The sequence below is a fragment of the Dendrobates tinctorius genome, unplaced genomic scaffold (assembly GCF_039654945.1).
Source record: "Dendrobates tinctorius isolate UK_male_01 unplaced genomic scaffold, ASM3965494v1 ptg000027l, whole genome shotgun sequence".
In the NCBI taxonomy this organism is placed as follows: Eukaryota; Metazoa; Chordata; class Amphibia; order Anura; family Dendrobatidae; genus Dendrobates; species Dendrobates tinctorius.
The window spans coordinates 18125081-18142554 of NW_027361695.1; the positions used below are offsets into that span (position 1 = coordinate 18125081).

General features: G+C 43.7%; 1 long non-coding RNA gene across 3 annotated transcripts in view; it reads left to right on the forward strand.

The window, feature by feature from the left end:
- The window catches only part of LOC141084843 (uncharacterized), a 96784-nt gene that overhangs the window by 75005 nt on the left and 4305 nt on the right, over positions 1–17474 (forward strand). For all 3 annotated transcript variants that reach the window (XR_012231135.1, XR_012231137.1, XR_012231136.1), the window contains one exon: positions 17273–17392. This is a non-coding gene — a long non-coding RNA (uncharacterized lncRNA). The remainder of the gene's footprint in view (positions 1–17272; positions 17393–17474) is intronic.

The window sequence follows — 17474 nt, forward strand, 5'->3', positions numbered from 1 at the left end:
CACTGATGTCATCATAGGTTGCAAGCCCCGCCGCTCATTATGATGTCATAATGGTTGACTATGGGATGGAGGATGTGTGATGGGTATATGGGCACTGGACTATGGGATGGAGGATATGTATGATGGGTATATGGGCACGGGACTATGGGATAGAGGATGTGTGATGGGTATATGGGCACTGGACTATTGGATGGAGGATATGTATGACGGGTATATGGGCACGGGACTATGGGATGGAGGATGTGTGATGGGTATATGGGCACTGGACTATGGGATGGAGGATATGTACGACGGGTATATGGGCACAGGCCTATGGGATAGTGGATATGTATGATGGGTATATGGGCACGGGACTATGGGATGGAGGATAATTATAATTTGCTATAACTAACCACAGTTAGTAACTATGCCCAGGCAGCGCCGGGCTCTTCAGCTAGTTGTAAATACATTCTTGTAAATATACCCCTGTAGTTTTTATCTCCCCCACCTCATTGTAAATTGTAAGTTGTCACGAGCAGGATTGTTTTTTTGGGGGTTAATTATTGATATCGTTGTTACTTAGTGTAGAATGCAAGCTGTCACAAGCAGAGTCATTTTATTTTGGTTTAATTATTGTATTATTGTTGTCGTTGTTACTTAGGACTGTTGTGCTTGAAACTGTTAAACTGCAAATATGTTTGCTCTATATAAATAACCACCAACTTGGTGGATTCCTCAAAGTTTTGGAGGATGGCGCATATGTCTGAAATCCATGTCCACTCCTGAGATCTTATGTGTGAAGTCAGAACTGATTACCGACAACCTTGTTGATGCTGATAGATTAGTCACCAATTGCCCTCTTCTGCTCACAAATCCTTTCCAACATCTGCAGTGTAGAGTTCCAACCCCTGAGGACATCACACACCAGTCGGTGAGCCAGAAGCTGCAAGCGCCCCTGAGGCACAGCAAGGGCTGATGAAGATGGAGATGACTTCCAAAAAGGTTACGCAGAGAGTTGTACTTTTCTAGCAGATCTGTCAGCTTTGTGTCGCTTTTCAGAAAAAAATTGACTAATGAGATTAAGCGCATGAGCCAGCCATGGCACATGTGTTAGCTCGCATCGCCACAGACCAGCCACCAGGTTCCAGCCATTGTCACACACAACCATGCCTGGCTGTGGGTTCAGCGCTATAGCTGAAAAAACTGTGTGTCTTTATTTCACATAAATTCCATCAATAGTTATGTGGACATGCAGGATGTTAGAGGAATGCTAGGGGAGGGAGGTGCCGGACAACGGCCATTTCACGATTACTCGCTTCTACGGGTCCAGGACTGGAGTGCTGCATATTTCTCCTTTTTTCGCTTCACATTGAAATATTCATGTTTTCCATTTCGTCCCTCTGGACAGCACCATGGAGGAAGTCCTCCCTTGACCTATAGCGGGACAGGATCACAGAGAGGTTAAAAGGTCCCTCCACCCTCCAGTGTTTTTCCTGTCCCAAAGGGGACGGTCGTAGGAGAGGTTGCTCCAGGAGGAGTGAAGATTGAAGGTGAACGTTTGACGGGGCCCAGGGGGATCGGGCGGCTGGGCCAAACCTCCCCCCTGTCAAGCAGCCCGGGGCTGAAACCCTCCTAGGGGGGTCCCTCAGCCACAGAGACCAGGGTGCGGACGAGGCTCCTGGGTAGAGCCGCTTCCTCCCACAGTGGAGGCTCTCGGCTCTGACGCCGGCCTGCAAGCCACTGCTACTTACAGAAATCGGGGGAGAAGAAGGCGTCGCTCCTCCGGTAATGCCAGAGCAGGTCGGCGTGCGTTCCGCTGTAGAACGCGGTTGTGCAGAATGAGACAGGCAACGGGCGAGTTTCCTGGATCTCGTGGGGCACAGGAGAAGAAATCATTGGCAGTAATGCAGCATGCCTAACGGGACGCCGCTTCCCTCCATGGTGGGCACACGGCGTTACCAGCTCCCCCTGTTTTCTAGCAGGTATGGAGCCAGCACAGGTAAGTGCACTGTGGAATGCTGTTGATGGCCTAGGCCTCTGGATGGATGCTAGTCTCATGCCTTTGTGCCGAAAGCTGCTCAGGTGATGAGGTATGTGTTCACATATATGCAGCTAAGCCTTGGACCTCTAGGCTATAATAAGGCCATATGTCCAGGTTACATCTCATGGTTCGACTTAACTACTCCATCCATAGGAGGACACAGGGGGTTAATGCAGCACAGTGTCTCCATGAAGGCCCTCCAGCTGCAGCTCAGTAATTAGCTCCTTCGGGTGGGGTCAGTCTGACAAATGAGATGTTCCGTTCAGAGTGGCAGCTCATGGCCCTAGCCGTAGAGACACAGAGGGAAAGGAAAAGAAAGAAAATCACACCACTCAACAGCATTGAGAGCAACGTCTGGATCTACGTATTATATTGAGCATCTATGCTTCAGATTGCATTATAGCGCTTCCATGCTTTATATTGTGGGCCTCTGTACATCATATTGCATCAGACTGCCTCTATGCATTACATTGAGTGTTTCTCTGCACCATATGGCTTCTATGCAATATATTGGGTGCCTCTATGCTTCATATCGCATTAGAGTGCTTCTATGTTTTATATTGAGGGCCTCTGTCCATCATATTGCATAGTGCCTCTATGCATGGCACTGAGTATCTCTATGCATCATGTTGCTTCTATGCATTGAGTGCCTCTATGCATCATATTGCATTATAGTGCTTTTATACTTTATATGGAGTGCCTCTGGACATCATATTGCATCATACTGCCTCTACGCATTACATTGAGTGTCCCTGTGCACCATATTGCTTCTATGCATTATATTGGGTGCCTCTATGCTTCATATCGCATTAGAGTGCTTCTATGTTTTATATTGAGGGCCTCTGTGCATCATATTGCATCAGGGTGCCTCTATGCATGGTACTGAGTATCTCTATGCATCAGGTTGCTTCTATGCATTGAGTGCCTCTATGCTTCATATCGCATTATAGTGCTTTTATGCTTTATATGGACGTGTCTCTGTGCATATCATTTCATCATAGCATCACATTGAGTATCTCTATGCATCATATTGCCTCTATGCGCTATATTGAGTGCCTTTACGCTTCATATTGCATTATAATGCTTCTATGCTTTATATTGAGTGCCTCTATGGATCATATTGCTTCAGGATGCCTCTGCATCATATTACAACATAGTGCATCATATTGCATCCATAGTGCCCGGGGCATCAGATGGCATCATAATGCCTCTGTACATAATATTACATCATGGGCACCACATTTTAAAAAAGACATCAACAAACTGGAGCAAGTTCAGAAAAGAGCGACCAGAATGGTGACCGGTCTGCAAACCCTGTCTTATGAGGAAAGGTTGCAGGATTTGGGAATGTTTAGTTTGCAAAAGAGAAGACTGAGAGGAGACTTAATAGCTGTCTACAAATATCTAAAGGGCTGTCACATTGTAGAAGGATCAACTTTATTCTCATTTGCACAAGGAAAGACTAGAAGCAATGGGATGAAGCTGAATGGGAGGAGACACAGATTAGATATTAGAAAAAACTTTTTGACAGTTAGAGTGATCAATGAGTGGAACAGGCTGCCACGAGAAGTGGTGAGTTCTCCTTCAATGGAAGTCTTCAAACAGAGGCTGGACAGACATCTAACTGGGATGATTTAGCGAATCCTGCTTTGAGCAGGGGGTTGGACCAGATGGCCCAGGAGGTCCCTTCCAACTCTACGATTCTATGATTCTATAGTGCCTCTATGCATTATATGGAGTGCATCATGTTGCACCAGATTGCATCATAATACCTCTGTCATAGTGCCTCTAGGCATTATATTGAGTACATCAGGTTGCACCATATGGCATAGTGCTTCATTGTGCCTCTGCATATTGAACCATAGTACTTCTCAGTAACTCGACATCATATTGCATCAGAGTGTTTCACAGCAACGCTGCATCATATCGCATTATAGTGCATCATATTGCCTTTAGGCATCATAGTGCTTCATAGGCCTCTGTGCATATTGCATCATACTGCTTCACAGTGCCCCTCATCATATTACTTCATATTGCAACATAGTACCTTTATGCATCATATTGCATCAGTGTTTCAGGGTGCCTTCGTGCATCATATTGCATCATAGCGCTTCATAAGTGCCTTTTTTCATATGGCATCATAGTGCTTCATAGCGTCTCTATACATCATATTGCGTCATAATGCTTTGGTGCATCATATGGCATCATAGTGCTTTGGTGCCCCTGTGCCTCAGGGTGTATCACTAGTGTTTCATAGTGCTTCATGGTACATCATGGTGCCTCATAGTACTTCGGGTGTTGTGGCTTTGTGCCGCTGGCTGTGGGCCTCTGGCTTAGACCATCTGACTTGGGCCTTGTTGTGTGGCCGCACCCTGTTTTGTTGGCCTACCACTTCACGTTTTATCTCAGGCCCAGAGTCCTTCAGTTTGGACCCAGATCCAACTTTTGTTGCTTCATTCTTGGCATCCGAGCTTAGCCAAAAAAAAAAAACACCTATGCTTGAATTGGCCTAGTAAAGTAGCATTTCTTCCGTCTGGGACAGAACTCTCAAGGAGCTACTGCCTTGAGTGCTAAGGGCAAGTCTCTTGCATAATTAGCTTTAAAGGGAGATATACATCTTTGGATTCATCCTACAAAGGACATACTACGGTCCTGGGAGCAGTAAATCCCATGAGGTGGAAGGAGAGAATCTTTCCCAGCTCCACATACGGCAATCAGACTAGTTGCCTTGATCAACATCCAGTAGACAGATTTTTGTCACATAAGTCTGTTGTATTATGTTTACCAGGAACTGCATCATTGCCTTTGTAAAAACAAAAGAGAACATTCAGCTCACCCCCGAGATATAATTCCAAGCACAAGAAGGAGCACGGCTTCCTCACTGCTGCACAGCCTCCAAGGCAATAGGGAAAATAGAAGTGGATCCAGCTCACTCACAAGGCTTATTTAAAAATTTGAAAAAAAAAAATTTGTATTGGATGATCCTTAAAAATTCAAAATGACAAAACAGACATCTCAGATGGCACAGCAATGACAGGGGGTGGTGTGTAATGAGACCATATGCGTTTCGAGCAACACGGCTCTTGAACACTGTTTTTTCATTACCTTGTGGCAAAACAGCAGCACTGCGTCAGGTGGCAGAGGATACCACACACACTGTCCTTACAGCAGTCAGGGCTCCTGAGATAAAGAATCTGTAACCTGGACGCTTAGAGTTGAGAACCCATAGTCCCATTGCCTCACAGTAGGTAATCCCCCTCTGTGATGGGGAGAAAACTACTCTCTCTAGCTATAGGGTATGGTTACTCCCACCATGGCAGTCTGGGTGTATAAATATCACTGAGAAAATTGCCTTTTAGGCTACGCGTGTATATATGTGTGTATATATAGATAGATAGATAGATAGATAGATAGATAGATAGATAGATAGATAGATAGATAGATAAGTTGACTTATATATAATGTCCGGACTAATGACTCGTATAGAGGCAGTTCGAAATAATCTCTCGTATTACAGGTTTTTTACCAACAACCCCCCCACCAACACCACTTTCATCGATTCCAGAGTCCAGACTCCCTGTATCTAACATGCTGTAGGTAAAACAGGCGTGATCCCCGTTTCCCTTTCAGTGCTTCTAATAAAAAGCCCTATGTGGGTAATGGCAGGAGATATTACCTGGCAGATAGCATATTTCCTTAGCTTCAATAATAATCAACCCTTACTTGGGGGTTTAGACATCAAAGGGTTCGGAATAGATGTGATCTCCTGGATGAGTAGTGTATGTGCATCCCAATGCTCTGCCCATTATCCATGTACTAACTTATTGGTTTGATCTTCCCGCAGTCCAGGGTCTCTGTCTTGCAGATTTCCTTGTACTATGGTAAGCTGATCTCTAACCAGGGTTTAACCTTAGCCCAGGAGGACCAACGAAGGAACAACCTTTTGTCGTTAACCACATGCAGCGGATTTCTGGTCTGTACAGTCCTCATTGTGTTGTGGCTGCGGCTATCACCATACTTTGCTGGGCAATAAGGTTTTTAAACCTATTCTGTGGCTGCGGTGTTTTTTAAGTATCTATCACAACAACTATAATTCACGGCTGTTGGTTATTGGTATTGGGGGTACGGCGGGTGTGTTTCACTCTGTTTCTGCTGCATACCTTGTTTACCACATTCATACTGAAATTGGAGATTATAGACATAGATCAGACACTCACTACGGTGTTTATCTTTGCGCTTTTCTTTAGACATCTATATTTCTTTGATCTTGCAGATCATATCTATATCTGGCCTGGTTCTTGCCTGGGACTTTGGTCCTTGGGTTTCTGTACCCACCCTGGGATCTTTCCTTTGTTATTCTCCATGGTGCTGTCCGGAGGGACGAAATGGAAAAAGGGAATTAGACCTACCGGTAATTCTGTTTCCAGTAGTCCCTTAGGACAGCACCCTTAATTCCCTCCCTTATGTTTGTCTTTAGGCTTGCACGGAATCAATCTTCCGGCGGATCATTTGTCCGTCAGGCCGCCATGGCTCCAGACTAAGATGAAGCTATTAAATGGTCTCTTATAGATGCGTTTGTAAGGGCGCGTTTGGACCATTTCCATCCATCCTCGGTGGTACTTTGAAAAAACACTGGAGGGTGGAGGGACCTTTTAACCTCTCTGTGATCCTGTCCCGCTATAGGTCAAGGGAGGACTTCCTCCATGGTGCTGTCCTGAGGGACTACTGGAAACAGAATTAACGGTAGGTCTAATTCCCTTTTTTTCATGCAAGCACCTCCGTTTTTTGACTGAAATATATACCGCAATACTTCAGATAAATAGCTCTGTCTGTTAATGTGGTGATTTGTGTGCTCTAGTATGCCTTTCATATGTTTGCTCTTTGCTGGGATCAGCCACAGATCTGCCTGCTCTTTTACAGCTGTCCACAACTCTTCATCATTTTGCGGTTTGTCACCTAAGCATATTAGCTTCAGCACAGCCTGTTGCCACTTGGATGAGGCAGTGCCTCAGTATTTCCAGCTTGTGACTGATGTGCTACTTTTGGAGATGGAGGCTGAAGAGGTGGTGAAGAAGGAGGAGGTGCAGGAGCTGTAGACTGTGTGGGCAACCCAGATTGATGTAGGATCCGCAATACTCGGGGTTGGGAGGATGTGCACGATACCAAAGTCGGAGTGGGTCCCGAATTCCACTATGTTAATCCAGTGTGCCTCAGTGAGATGTACCGTCCCTGACCACAAGCACTTGTCCACGTTTTTGTGGTTAGGTGGACTTTCCCAGTAACAACATTATGGAGAGCACGGGTAATGTTATGGGACACGTACCTGTGTAATGCCGGGAAGGCACATCGGGACAAATAGTCCCCATGTTCGTGGCCTTGGTTTGATCCTCGACTCTGCCCTCTCTTTCAAGCTACATATCCAAGCCCTTGCCTCCTCCTGCCCACTACAACTCAAAAACATTTCCTGGATCTGTACATTCCAAGAAACTTCAGAATGTTTGTGCACGCCCTCATGATCTCCAGCCTCAACTATTGCAACCTTCTACTCGCAGGCCTCCCCTCTAGCACTCTTGAACCACTCATATCTATCCTATCTGCTGCCAAAGTAATCCAACTGTCCCTCTGTTATTCCCCAGCCTCTCCTCTGCCGGGCCCTTCGCTGCCTTCCTATTGCCCATAGGCTACAGTTCAATGACATACAAACCCTTCCACAACCTGTCTCCTCCATACATCTGTGACATGGTCTCCCAATGTCCATCTGGGTCATGACTTCTACGCTAACCCAGTGTGCCATCAGCGAGATGTACTGTCACTGCCGACAAGCACTTGTCCAGGTGTCTGTGGTTAGGTGCACTTTCCTTGTAACAGCATTGTTGAGGGCCCGGGTAATGTTGTGGGACACGTGCTTGCTTGTATAATGTCCTGACGGCAGATCGGGAGAAATTGTGGTGGGTGGGGACCAAGTACCTTGTGACGGTCACCACCATCAGGTTGCTGAAAGCTTCCGTCTCCCATGAGCCTAAAATGCAACATTTCAAGTGCAAGCAGATGAGAAATGTGTGAATTAAGTTCTGTGGCATTGGCTGCGTAATTACGCTTGCATTCCAAGGACTGGGGTATGGAAGACTGAATGCTGCGTTGGGACAAGGACGTGGACGTGCTTGTTAATGGTGCTAGTTGAGTTTGTGTGCAACTACAGATGCAGGGCAGGAGGCATCTTTGCATGCACCATGGGCAGGGGATTGGCTTGCACGCACAACAGTGGAAGAAGCAGTGGTATCACCCGTAGACACTGTTCATGGAGACTGATGTTCAACCAACAGAGTCGGGTGCTTTGCTGCCATGTGCCTGATCATGCTGGTGGTGGTAAGGCTGGTAGTTTTGCTACCCTTGCTGATGCGGCATGGCCGGTGGTGCAAATGGCCTTTTAGGGGTTATCGGCAGAGTCTTTAAAAAACAACAAGACTGTTAGGGGGACATTCATTTTCTCCCTCTCCCACACCACCTCCTCACCTCGACACCTGTCTTTCGGTGTTCCCCAAGGCTCAGTTCTAGGATCCCTACTCTTCTCCATCTACACCTTTGGCCTGAGACAACTGATGTAATGGCACGGTTTGCAATATCATCACTACGCCGATGACACACACATCTACCTATCTGTACCTGACATCACCTTCTTACTGACCAAAATCACATGTCTTCAGGCTGTATCATCCTTCTTTTCTGCTCGCTTTAAAAAGTGGACATGGACAAATCAGAACACATCACCTTTCAAGCATCTCACGCTGAGTAGACATGAGAGTTTTGTATGCATCAATCAGTACCACTTTAGTAAGAGGGAAACTTTGCCCAAGAGAAAATGATTTTCCAAACATTCACGGACTTTTTTGCACATTTTTTTGCAGCTGTGATCTTCATCTTCTTGGTGTGGATATGGTAAATTTCAAAGTTGTCATCAATACCATCATCTTCCATAATTTGTAAAGAGGAAATCTGGTGTTACCAAGGGTCGTGGTTATGTACGTTTAGTGGCATTCCTTAGTGTTCGTTACACTAGGACAAATTATTTCCGACTGGGACATTTGGATATTATTGGTAATATGTATGGGTGATGATAAAGAAGCTTATGCCACGGGTGTGTTTATACACCGTGTGCAGAATTATTAGGCAAGTTGTATTTGAGAGGATTCTTTTTATTATTGAATAACAACTATGTTCTCAATAAATATCAAAGCTTAATATTTTTGGAAGTTGGAGTGGGTTTTTTTTAGATTTTGTTATCTTAGCATGATATCTGTTTGTGCAGGTAACTATTACAGTGCAGAATTATTAGGCAACTTAATAAAAACCAAATATATACCCATCTCACGTGTTTATTTTCACCAGGTAAACCAATAGAGCAACACAAAATTTAGAAATAAACATTTCTGACATTCAAAAACAAAACAAAAAAATCAGTGACCAATATAGCCACCTTTCTTTACGATGACACTCAAAAGCCTTCCATCCATAGATTCTGTCAGTTGCTTGATCTGTTTACGATCAACATTGCGTGCCGCAGCCACCACAGCCTCCCAGACACTGTTCGGAGAGGTGTAATGTTTTCACTCCCTGTAGATCTCGCATTTTATGAGGGACCACAGGTTGTCTATGGGGTTCAGATCAGGTGAACAAGGGGGCCATGTCATTATTTTTTCTTCTTTTAGACCTTTACTGGCCAGCCACGCTGTGGAGTATTTGGATGCATGTGATGGAGCATTGTCCTGCATGAAAATCATGTTTTTCTTGAACGATGCAGACTTCTTCCTGTACCACTGCTTGAAGAAGGTGTCTTCCAGAAACTGCCAGTAGGTCTGGGGGTTGAGCTTCACTCCATCCTCAACCCGAAAAGGTCCCACAAGTTCATCTTTGATGATACCAGCCCATACCAGTACCCCACCTCCACCTTGCTGGCGTCTGAGTCGGAGTGGAGCTCTCTGCCCTTTACTGATCCAGCCTCGGGCCCATCCATCTGGCCAATCAAGAGTTGCTCTCATTTCATCAGCTCATAAAACCTTAGAAAAATCAGTCTTAAGACATTTCTTGGCCCAGTCTTGACGTTTTATCTTATGTTTTTTGTTGAAAGGTGGTCGTTTTTCAGCCTTCCTTAGCTTGGTCATGTCCGTGAGTATGGCACACCTTGAGCTTTTTGATACTCCAGTAATGTTGCAGCTCTGAAATATGGCAAAATTGGTGGCAAATGGCATCTTGGCAGCTTGACGCTTGATTTTCCTCAATTCATGGGCAGTTATTTTGCGCCTTTTTTTATCAACACGCTTCTTGGGACCCTGTTGAATATTTGCCATGAAACGTTTGATTGTTCGGTGATCACGCTTCAAAAGTTTGGCAATTTCAAGACTGCTGCATCCCTCTACAAGACATCTCACAATTTTTGACTTTTCAAAGTCCTATTTTGCCAAAGGAAAGGAAGTTGCCTAATAATTAAGCACACCTTATATAGGGTGTTGATGTCATTAGACCACACCCCTCATCATTACAGAGATGCAAATCAACTGATTTACATAATTGGCAGTTGGCATTCAAGCCTATACAGCTTGGAGTAGGACAACATGTATAATAAGGATGATGTGATCAAAATACTGATTTGCTTAATAATTCTGCACCCAGTGTAGTCACGGACGGTGCACTCCTCTTTAAACTTAGTTTTCCACGAGCATCAGTTTGTTTGGTTTTCCTCCAACACTGACCTGCTTTCTCTAATTCAGCATCTCACGAACATGTTGCACTTTGCCCTTTATACAGACACGTGCGTCTTTGGCAACATATTTTGGACGGGCATTTTTTTAGGCCGAGTCTCACACGTGCATCTGTTACACCGATCTTCTGACGGGCATGAAAACCATTCTGGTAATTAATGGTGGCTAAACGACGAATCATTGTAGGCTGTATCCTAGATCTCATACCTCCCATAGCCACTACTGTTATTAATCATGTATGTTCTCATTCCTGTCATCACCATGCCCCTTTTCCTGATCACTTCATCCAGTGATTCGTCTGCCATATTTTTACTGAAAACCTGCACCTTCCCAGCAGCAACTGTGTAGTAAACCACATTACAGTTTTGCAAGGTGTTTATGATGCCCCTAAAAAAAAATTACATGCTATGTTGATATGTACCCCCAGGGGGAAATGTTTGTGTATGGGCATTCCAAGTATAGATGAAACGCTCCTTTGTAATGTGAATTTTTTATGAAAGCCTCCCCCATGTTTCTTACAAGGGGGATTGTGGTGAGTGCAAATTAGGGCCAGGTCTTGCATTCACTTTAGGGACAAACTTTATGGTAATTAAAACTAAAATAATAATGGAAACTTTTGTTTCATGTGACTATCCAGTACGTGGTTTCAGATTCTTATTGGGGTGCATATGACTTGGCAGCGGGCCAGGCCTTGCAGTCAATGCATAAGAAAAGAATATGGGAGTACAAAATGAATAATGTGAAGTGGATTTTCCTGTGCCCATCCAGTACCTGGGTTCAAAGGCTTATTGGGGTGCATATGACTTGGCAGCAAAGCGCTCTGCCCATTCATGTGCAGCAAGACATTTCTTAAGTGCTGTTCCAGCTATGGCCATTAGGTGTCATAGTTGCCCTTCTTTTTCCTATTCTTGGAGTTAGGGGCTCCTTCCCCTTAATTGTTATTCTGTTCAGAACCGCCCCTTCATCTTCCAGTGCTGAAGGATGTAGCCATTTTCCCTCAGATCCCAGAGCTGCTCACACGTGTCCAGCTCCCTGCAAAATCACTGCTTATATCAAGCGGATTCCGGTGAGGGTTTAATGCAGTTATGTGATATGTGTTGTGTATCTGTGTTGGCTGGCCATGATGCAGCCCCATGATGTTGCAATGTATTTTCAGTTCCTTGTAAAGCTTTTACACTGCATGTTAGACAGATGCCCCATTATTCAGTTAGCACAATGCTTGCAGCCTAAGTTGTTTATATATCTCTTTTCACTGCATTGTGTGTTGTATTGTTCAGCCTCTGTGGTGATGCCTACTGATGTAACAGCAATTTGTAATAATGCCTGCTGTGTATCATTGCTTTACTGTTATGATAGCACCTTGTATTATTGCTGTGATGTTATCTGCCAGCACTGACATATTGCACTGTCTATTTATTTATAGTTTTTACCCAAAATCATCCACTTCTATATCTCCGATATCATCCACTTCTATATCTCCGATCTCATCCATATTGTGTTCATCAATCTCCTCCAATATATCATCCTTTATCATTTACCATTGTTGTTCACATCATCCTAATAAATATGGACTTAAGCACCCATACAGTCTTGTTACTGGGAGTGGATGAAGGGTTTAGCCGTATGCTGGAATCCACACAGCGTCATACATGGAAGAAGGCAGAACAACAGGCTTTGCTGTCAATCTAATATATAAAGCTCAAAGTGTGTATGTGTGTATGTGTGTGTGTGTATGTTTGTTTGTATGTCCGGGATAGGCATCCGCACCGTCGCAGCTACAGCCACAAAACTTGGCACTGTCACACGTCTGGACCCCGAGAGCGTCCTAAGCTATGTTGTGAGGCGAAATTTTAACCCCGCGCGTTCCAATTCACCAAACAATTTTGCCCCTATCTACATACTGGGGGAAAAAGTGTGTGCGCGTCAAGCTCCGCCCCTCATTGTGATGTCACAATGTCCCTATTTGCATACTGGGGAAGCAGTGCGTGCGCGCCAAGCCCCGCCCCTCATTATGATGTCACAATGGTTGCCATGGCGACGCTGATGTCATCAGAGGTTGCAAGCCCCGCCGCCGCTCATTATGATGTCATAATGGTTGACTATGAGATGGAGGATGTGTGATGAGTATATGGGCACCGGACTATGGGATGGAGGATATGTATGATGGGTATATGGGAACGGCAGTCCGGGATAGGCATCTGCACAGTTGCAGCTATAGCCACAAAATTTGGCATGAGTATATGGGCACCGGACTATGGGATGGAGGATATGTATGATGGGTATATGGGAACGGCACTATGGGATGGAGGATATGTATATGGGCATGGGACTATGGGATGGAGGATATGTATGATGGGTATATGGGAACGGGACTATGGGATGGTGGATGTGTGATGGGTATATGGGCACTCGACTATGGGATGGCGAATATGTATGATGGGTATATGGGCATGGGACTATGGGATGGAGAATATGTATGATGGGTATATGGGCATGGGACTATGGGATGGAGAATATGTATGATGGGTATATGGGCATGGGACGATGGGATGGAGGATGTGTGATGGGTATATGGGCACTCGACTTTGGGATGGAGGATATGTATGATGGGTATATGGGCACGGGCCTATGGGATCGTGGATATGTATGATGGGTATATGGGCACGGGACTATGGGATGGAGGATAATTATAATTTTCTATAACTAACCACAGTTAGTCACTATGCCCGGGCAGCGCCGGGCTCTTCAGCTAGTGTATCATAAAACAGAATGGGAGTACGAAATGAATAATGTGAAGTGGATTTTCCTGTGCCCTTCCAGTACATGGCTTCAAAAGCTTATTGGGGTGCATGTAACTTTGGGGCAGGGCAGGCCTTGCATTAAATGCAACATTTTTTCAGGAAGCCCTCTTGTACCTCTCGTGAAAGGGGTATTGGGGTGCGTCGTAATTCTTGGCAGTCCATCCACTCACTGCATAGGCAATAACAACATAGGAGACCCACTGTTTAATAATGTCCCTTTTAGAAGATTAATGCTGCCTGATGCCCCTGTAAAAATAGGCTCTTTGACTTTAAGAGTCCATCCTTCATAAATGAAACAAGATGTGTCTGCTTATGTGTCACACACCACATGGCCAGCTAGGGTTGTGAAATGTTGCAATGACATTTCCTAGTGGGGAGACAGTGCTTTTCGTTCCTCCATAACAGAGCCAGAGACATTGTCCACGGTCTATGACGCCGGCGGGAGATATTCCAGCCTTCCCCCAACAAAATCTTCAAGCGATAAGTTATCTCTTTTTCGATCACCCTTTTCAAAATATTGTGTTTTTTGTGGAAGTCCTGTTGTTGTGCTCAGAGTTTCTGCATTTTCCCACTGTTGATTTGATCTCCCTGCGCTGAGTATTCCTTGTACTTCCATAACCTGTTGTAGTAAATCTTGTTAACCCCTTCTCTGCCTCCGGCTCTTCACTGCATCCAACTAACCTCTTACAATATTACACAAGGGAAATCTGTTTACTGCAGGTGTGTAAGTGACCTTCTACAGGTGTCAGTAATAGAGGGGTCCTGTTTTGGATAGTAAACCAACATGATCACAGAAGTTCCAAGTTAAAAAAAAATAGTTTATTACAATAAGAGTTTGTTCACATAACCATATAATATGGCCTAGAACTATCTCATGTTTTATCAGATAGCACAAGACCCAATGTTATACCCCTGGGCAGAGCAGATCTGCTATTTTTTTCTCATACTAATTTGGCATGAGAAAAAAAATCGCAGCAATGCCACCTGGCCACGTCCTGATGGGCACCATCAAGAATGTTCATGAAGTGACCAGATAAAGTCCATTATCATCCTTCTCCGTGGTTCAGCTGGACGTGGCTCTTCTTTAGCACATGAGGTTCACGAAGGAGTCACAAAAGCATTTTTTTACTAAGCAGATATTCCATTTGTTGCTCAAACTGTTTTTATTGAAAATGTTCTAATTATTATATAAAATGGAGTTAAACAACATGAAGTAAGAGAAAAGGAAAAATATGGTGAAACAAGGGAAAATAAAGGAAAATGGGAGAAGGAACTATCACAAAGCAATAACAGTTATTGTGTCTCTGATACATGTACCAAGAGATATTAAGATCAAGGGTAAAACAATGGAATTATCATTTCTTTGAGAGTATCTCACCAGTTTGATAGTTTCATTATCACATATTATGAAAGCTAGCTATGTTCCTGATCAGGGCTACCAAAAGGAATTTCAGGGCCCCATAATGGCAAAATTTTCGGGCTCCCTTGAGACTCCACCCAGGCTCCACCCCAGTTCTGCCTCTACCCCCAGGCCCCGCCTACACCCTTCGAACTTTGCATAGTCCCATCGCCCACTCTTGGAAAAACTCTTCTGCCCCGTCGTCACCAATCACACATTAATAGTTCCCATGTAATGATACCACAAAAGTAACCATCAGCTTTTGTTTTGACCAACAGGTTTTTTAAGCCTGCCACCACGACAAGGTAGACTCTTTTGGCAGGGCCCTACTCTACTCTAACGTATTAAACATTTCTTAAAATATCCAATAATCTTTTTAGGTATATTTTTTACTTATTTTTCTTTGAGAGGAATGTGTCACATACATTTATAAAATTTTTAAACTAATTGAAATCAGATTGTTATAATCTTTTGTATAATCTGTATTTCTGATTGCAGATGATTGTATTCTGTTTCCTGTACATTTATGGAAGCTGCTCTCTTGCTTGTTTGAAGATATGGACATTGGACATATACATGAACAGTATATATATCATAAGACATTATAAGGGACTCTATTTCCTTGGCAGAGTTTTCTATTTATGTTCTCATGTTTAGTGACATGCAGATGTCATTGTGCAGGAAGGGAGAAGAGGTGAGCTGTGACACTACCTACTGTGAATGGTGAATTCTATTAACTCTCATTGTAATCCTGCCTATTATGATAATGAGGTGACTGCTAATAAGGGATCTCTTCTGGACATGCCAGTCTATTAGAAAAGTCGTTTCTTTTGATTTATTATTTTATGATATAAGGGGTGACAAAATTTAAAGTAAATTCTTGCAAAACTTTAAACTATGATTAAAAGGATTGGACATTTTCTGGTTATTGTTGACGAATGTTTTTCAGATGATAAAGCTGACGTTTTTAATGATACCACTTTTGCAGAGATATGTTCTTTTGATCGCCCGTTATTGCATTTTAATGCAATGTCACAGCGACCAAAAAAAAGTAATTCTGTTTTTTTGATTTTTTTCCCGCTACACCGTTTAGCGATCAGGTTAATCCTTTTTTTTATTGACAGATCGGGCGATTCTGAATGTGGCGATACCAAATATGTGTATGTTTAATTTTATTTTTATTGTTTAAGTTTGAATGGGGCATGATTTAAACTTTTATATTTTTCTATTTTTTTTCATCTTTTTAAATACATTTTTTTTTTACTTTTAGCATGCTTCAATAGCCTCCATGGGAGGCTAGAAGCTGCCAAAGCTTGATCGCCACTGCTACATCTAGGCGATGAGCAGATCGCCTATATGTAGCAGAAATACAGCATTGCTATGAGCGCTGTCCACATTGTGGCGCTCATAGCAATCCGGCATCAACAACCATAGAGGTGTCCAGGAGACCTCTGATTGTTGTGCCAACGCATTTGTGACCCCCTTATCACGTGACGGAGGTCAGCGGTGAGTGAATTTCTGACCACACGGCCAGAGCGCTTGTTAAATACCGCTGTCACTGTTTGACAGCAGCATTAAACTAGTTAATAGGCGAAGGTGGATCGCGATTCCACTTGCGCCTATTGCAGGCACATGTCAGCTGTTCACCGCCGGAGCCCTCATCAAAGCGGGGGAGATGTCCAATGATGGACTATGTCCGTCATTGGACATTAAGGGGTTAAGATTGTTGTACTTGTGTTTATTATGGACACCCCTTTTCACATGTAAAGCACCATGGAAAAAATGGAGCTATAATAATAAATAATGGCAATAATATACACATTGGTTAATAATAACCAGATAGTGGTCAATGTCCAAAACCTAAAAGCTTAAAAACACATTCCCACTAAACATTTTGCTAATTAAATCTATTTTCTTTAGAGTCATTTAGTTTAACCCTTTGGTCAAATACATAAAGTGCAAAATTACAGTGCCAATAACAGAAAAGAAAACAAACAAATACAGAAAACAGACAAAACAAAGACAACACATATAACCAATCAGAACAATGAAAATAAAGTCATTTTGTGGGATCAGAGAAACATAGTATAAGAACAACAAAGCATTAGCATAAAGACAGAATATAAAACTTATCCACAACAAGACCATTAATATGAGGCATACAGGTAGGACTAGCTTACCACTTCTATCACCTGTATGCCCATATTAATAGGTCCTATACGTCTCGCGGGGGGGGGGGTGACAGATTCCATTTAAAGCATAAACAGACATATATGAATTCTTATCTATTTAATAGGATAACGACAGCTGTCCAGACCTGCATCCCACCACAACCACCACTCCGGAGTAATCCCTGGCGAATGCTATCCTCCTCAGTGACACAGTGAGAGGCTACGCGCCCCCTTCTGCTCTGAGGGTATGTACTCATCTAAGAGTGATGCTCAAACTGTTGGGGTGCAGCTGTGGGACCCTATTTTCAGAGATGATATCTTCCACCC